A 6,795-nucleotide genomic window follows, 5' to 3' on the forward strand; every position below is an offset into this window, starting at 1 on the left:
TTCGTAAACTAGCTTGACAAGAATTTCGTTGCGTTACTACTACAAATAGTAATAAAAATGTGCCTGTATGCTAATGCCGATCTCCAAAATATTAGGAGTTTAATGTACTGAAAATATATATTTTTTAAATCTAACCAGACCATAGACTATACAGTTTCAGTAAATAACTTCAATAAGAAGAATGTTCGGATGTCATTACATTTAGAACTTGAACCCGATATTACTTACTGGAATTAACATGAAAATTACATAACTTAAGTAAAACAAGCTCCAAGATAAAAAACAAATTGAGGTTTCATAAAAGAAAATATACTCTTATTCTGTATACAATGTAGTTACGTATAAACAGTAACAACGGTGATAATAAGTTATAAATAACTATCTGCTCTACTAAAGTAAAATAATTTAAATAATTAAGCCCAACTAGAAATGAAAAAGTATAAAATGTGAAAAACAAAAATCAACAAGGAACAGCGACGTTCAATAAACGCAACTCCTACAGGACACAGCTGCATGGATCCCAGCAGGGTCCTAAACAAAAACAGGACAGATCGAAAGGCAAAACACAGATAAGCTAATCACTGTTCTAATACATAATAGGAAATAATAGATACCGACAAAGAAATTAAAGCAGACAATTTATTGATTGATTAATAGGCCCACAAAGTAAAGGGATGCAGAGGAAGGGGAATCGAAGGTCGGGGCAGGGAATGGCAAAATAAAAAAATAAAACTAGGGACAAAAGGGAAGATTTTTAACGTAGACGAGACAACAATAAAGGACACAAAGGTGTCACAATAATAGTAAAAATACAAGAGATACGATTGAGGAAGACAGAGGGGCGCCGCACTTGAGAGGTCAGCAATCTTAGCATTGCTGGGGAGCTTAAACCTGTGAATGGTGAATCAAGCCTCATTCATAGCCCCACCATGTTCCTTTTAAACAAAAATAATCTCCGCCAAGTAATATTCTAACAGTTGTTATGATTACAAACGGTGAAATAAGTAAAACAAAAAAATGTTCATTGAGAAACATATAAAAGTCAACCCAATGACCATAACAAAAGTACTCGAAGTCTTAAGGAAGACAGAGCAAAGTTAAAAGGCAGAAGACAAAATGAAAAGGCAGAAGACTAACAATAAAACAATAAGCCATCAAATTGTTAATAATTAACTATACTAAAATCAAAGTAATCTCTTTTATCAAAGATTTTCAAGTGAATAGAATATGTGTTGACATTATTATAAAGATCAAAAAATGGTGTACTTAAATTTCAAGAATTCATTTTATTTATTTGTAGCTCATTGGGTTTAAGGTACATAATATATAAAAAATGCAGTTTGTGGTTAATAGCTTATTTGACAGGAATTGCCTGTTTCGAATCCCTGATAAGCCGGGCCGATTTTTATGACTTTTTTAGCGTGAGAAATAAAGAATTAAAAAGATAGATCTATTTTAAAATAATTTTGAGACGTTATAAATCAAATTTGACACTAATATTCGAGACATTTTAAACCAAACTGGCGCGTAATGATGCAATGCATTATAATTCGTGTTCGTATAAGTAGGTACCGGCATGCATTCAACAAATGTGCTATACATTGAACTAAAATATGTTGTTTATAATGTTAACCTACAAGTATGCTCTAACTCATATGCTTAAAACACATATAAGCCGCGTCACGACAAAACCAACATAATGGGTTTGCGACCCGCACGGATCTGCGCAGTCTGATCATGCAGGATCCATGCTGTTTGCTTACAGACCCTATAACAAGTAAGAAAACTGATAGCGAACAGCATGGATCCTGATCAGACTGCGCGGATGCGCATGCTGGTCTGGATCCATGCTGGTCTCAAACGCATTACGTTGGTTTTGTCTCGGCGCGGCACATATGTTTTCAGAGGAAAGTATAATAAGTCTTTTCAAATTGTGGTTTCATAATAGAAAATATATTCTTAGTCCTTATAGTTACGTATCACCAGTAACAAAAGTGACAATAAGCTATAAGTGTGTCGCTTAAGATGACACTAAGTTTTTTAAGTAAAATAACTTAAATAAGTAAGGCCAACTAGAAATAAATTCAAGTTAAGTCTTGTGAATTTTTCATGACAATTGTAGCTACTGAATCATAAAGAAATATAAAAAACGATCAAATTAACTACCAAATGTTATAAAGCAAAATGGACACTTTTATTCGATTTGTAATAAACTAAAATGAAGTGGAATTATTAATGCATTTATTAGTTAGTATAAGTGGTTGCTGGCATGTATCTGACAAATGCAGCAATTTATTAAACTAAAATTTGTTGATGTTGTGACTTATAATGTTTATTTTAACTACAAGTATGATTATTCTAAATACACTTATGCAGAGGTAACTTTAGTCATTCAAAAATGTTAAATTATTTCATTATGAAATACATAACACAACAAGTGAAAAATCAAATGTAGTCTTAATTATGACCGTTTCGGCAAATGATTCACGCCGAATATAAAAACTTCAACCTTACTTACTTTAAAACATTTGAAAAAAGGATAGTTAAGCATTTTAACCCTAAATCTGTTTCGGTATAAGGAGACAATGCGGCTTATAATAAAATTGCTGTATGTGCATAAATTACATGAACGTTTTGTAACAGAACTTGTACCTTACTGAATCTGCTGCATCTGAAAAAGACATTGTTAAAAATATATGCTCTAATGTTTCTAGTCTTAAAGTCCCTATTAGTGAAAAATTGGTGAAAAATAATTCAAATTTGATCATTTATTTTTAAATTCCTAAATTACATAAGAAAATCCCTTCGAAAACAGACTCATTGCATATTCTTTTTCCCGTACTACATGTATATTTATACTGTAATGACTAAAAACATATTTGAAACTTACTTGGCAAGTGTTGAAACTGATATCTGACCCTTTTTAGTAATGGTATGGTATTCGTCCAGCGTGTTCATCTGCTAAGCATGTATTCATTTAGATTTACAAGCAATGAACATGAACGCTATTTTATTCTTGAAAATCTAATTTACACATCACTTGCTTATCGGGATGATTTGCGTCGACTTGATGCTATGTTATTTTTTAAAGATATTCGGAAGCACCTACAGGTTTTGGGGTGGGATAAATCAAGCATTTCAGATTTATTGGTTTGAATCTAACAGAACAAACTAGGCGCTAAAAATTTAGGTTTTAACAATTTCCTATCCTATCTGCATACATAATTTAAAACAATGTGTGCAATAAATCCTGATCCGGAATGGGGTCATTTGAGGTCGTTAGAAACAGAAATTTTTTTAACGTTGGCCGTTGATGACTAAATATCGAAATATTTAGTACCTTAGATTTTCAACGGTTCATTTTGGCAAATAGCATTAGTTCCGCAAAACGGTATTTGTTACAGGAGGCCATACTTGTAACTGTTACCAGTTCAGACAAGTACCAAATTGGCTAACTAATTCACCAATAGCATTCCAGTGAGTTAAAATAATTGCAATGACGTGTCTTAACTACAATATGATCTTCATTTACATTGAATTTATTTATTTTTTTATTTGCATAATCAGGCCTCCGGCCCATACACATATATATATACAACATTATAATTTACATCTAAATATGAAGCATGAAGTCGAGGATTAACAATGACAAATTTCAGTTTATAATACCAATCTAACATAATGTATATTGATATAAAAACACATAAATTCCTCTCAATAGGCTTACAATATCATCTGTTATTTAATAATGCTTGATACTTAAACAGAATCGAACTTTGCTTATAATGTATAATATCTAATAAACATGTGTACGCCTCCATAGAATATAAGAAATACATAAGCCTTCATTCTCAAAAAAAAACAAAAAAAAACAAAAAACAACCTGCAATGAGAGAACATGATAAACCAAATGGAAAATCAAAACACTGACAGAAAGTCTTCTCTTTTTTTAAAAGAGTAATTAATAAACATGGCTAAGTTTCTTATAACATTTGTACTGTCACATGACATTAGCCTGTAATATGTATCCAAAGTAGGATTATTAATAAACATTGATGGTATGAATTTTCCCCTGATTTCAGAATAAAGAGGACATATAAGAACAAAATGAAACTCATCCTCGATAACGGTTTCACAATAAGGACAGAAACGGAAGTCTCTTGGAATATTCTTATGTCTACCCTGTTCAATCATTAAATTATGACATGAACTACGAAATTTAGCCATACTAGATCTAAACTTTTCAACATTAAGTATTGCAATATATTTTTCTAGATTATAATTTTGTTTAAAATGTATATAACTATATAATTTACTACTAGATCGGCACCGAGCAGTCCAATTTTGAATATACTGATCTTTAAACCTTTGAACATATTGCTTTTCAAAAAGTTTTTTATTCATTACTTTTTGTTGTTCCCATGCATATCCAAACCCATTTGAATAAAGATTGTTTTTTACATCTGTTGCCCAATTTGTGTGCCCTACACTATCATAATGAACAAGCATTTCATAGCAAAGTTTTACATACCTATTTCTTGGTAAATCAAGCAAACGTAACCAATACTTAATACATCGTTTTGCTGAATAAATATGCATTGGGAATCTGCCTAAATCACCTAATATTGCATCATTACATGCATTTGTTTGTACGACTCTTTTACAGGCATAATTGTGTACAATTTCTATACACTGTGGTTGTTTCATTCCCCATAATTCTGCCCCATATAGCAGCACAGATGAAACCTTAGAGTCAAATATTTTGAAAAATGTATTTGTAGATAGACATGAAAAACTTTGAAATGAACTAAATATATACATAAGGACTTTTTTGGCCTTAACTGACATAGCTTCAGCCATCTTAAACAAAGATAGCCTATTTGTAAAATAAATTCCAACATAATTAAAGCCATTAACTATCTCTAAATTATTCTATAATTTAGATGACTTGTATCCTTTGTTACGAGCCAGGCGTAACGAGAAAGAAAAGCCAGCAACAAAATTGTAACAATAACAAATTTATTAAGTTATTAAAGAAAAATAAAAAATAAAATAACAAATTATCTTTACAAATACCTGAAGTCCAAATAAAAATTACAAATGTCTAGTCTGATCCTGGAATGCTCCTTTTTCAATTGCAAAGTTAAATCCAAGTTAAATCCAAGAACACTTTAGAATAAATTCCCACAATAAAATCCACAAGAATAATTAATAATCCAAGCTCCAATAAATCACTTTATTTCCAAGTTGAATAATACTCCAAATATATTGATGACTTAAAAGATCACTGATGACTAAAAAGGTAACTGATGACTTAACGATAAGAGTAATGAAAAATGTCTCCTTATATATATTAACTAAGAAGTTCCTAGAATAGTCTTCCATTTACTACAGTAATCATAATCTAGCAACTTCAACAATAAAGATCATTCCAGAAAATTCTATCTCAATATAATGCATGAGTTTTCCACAACAGTTAAGAACGTTCTAGTACATACATGTAGTTTATGTTCTAAAAATAGAACAATGACAATATTGGAAATACCAACTGGTCAGATATAATCTATATACATGTAATATGTTGCATACATAACACTTCCCCTCTTCAAGAAAAAGAAATATTAATGAAATGAATATTTCTTTTACATAAATTCCAAACAATGTAACTTACAAATAACATAGGAGAAATGTTAAACAATTTTTATACATTCATATATATGTGTATTACAAACAACAACAAAAACATAACCAATCATATCATATAAATGGTTTTACAAACAATAGCAAACAACAACAAAAAAAATAACCAATCATATCATATAAATGTTTAATTTAAAATACTGCAAATAACAGTTTTAGACACGTGAAAGTGCATCAGGGATCAAATTATCTTTCCCTTTAATGTGTCTAATGTCAAGACTATATTCTTGCAAAAATAAGCTCCACCTCAACAACCTTTGATTTTTGTTTTTAAGTTTATGCAAGAAAGTGAGGGGATTGTGATCACTAAAGACAACAACAGGCAACTTTGAAAAAGTTAGATAAACTTCAAAATGCTGAATAGCAAGAATAAGAGCAAGGCACTCTTTCTCTATAGTAGAGTAATTTTTCTGATGTTCATTAAACTTTTTAGAAAAGTAACAAACAGGATGGTCAACACCATTGTTGTCTTCTTGGATCAATACACTTCCAGCACCTATGTCACTAGCATCTACAGCTAACTTAAAGTTTTTATTAAAACCTGGTGCCAAGAGAACTGGTGCACTCTTAAAGTATGGCTTTAAGGCTGTCAAATGCCATTTGACACTTGTCATTTTCCAAATGAATTTGTCAATGGTTCTGCAATAACCGAAAAATTATTACAAAATTTACGATAATACCCTGCCATACCAAGAAATCGCATCAGTTGTCTTTTACAAGTTGGCACAGGAAATTCAGAGATAGCTTTGACCTTAGCTTCTATTGGTTTTACTTTACCCTGTCCCACTACATGTCCTAAAAATGTTAAAATTGCATGACAAAATTCACTTTTTGCAAGATTAACTGTCAATTTAGCATCACTAAGTCGGTCGAAGAATGCTCTTATAGTTGTGAGATGTTCCTCCCATTCATCAGAATAGATGATTGCGTCATCAATGTATGCGTCACATCCGTGTAGCCCAGGTATTACCATGTTTATAAGTCTCTGAAAAGTTGCTGGTGAGTTTTTCATACCAAAGGGCATGACTTTATATTGATATAGGCCGTCTGGTGTTACAAAGGCTGATATTTCTTTAGCTCTATCAGAATCCCCTT

This window comes from Ruditapes philippinarum, unplaced genomic scaffold (genome assembly GCF_026571515.1).
Source record: "Ruditapes philippinarum isolate M1 unplaced genomic scaffold, ASM2657151v2 ctg6309_1_1_1_1, whole genome shotgun sequence".
NCBI lineage: Eukaryota > Metazoa > Mollusca > Bivalvia > Venerida > Veneridae > Ruditapes > Ruditapes philippinarum.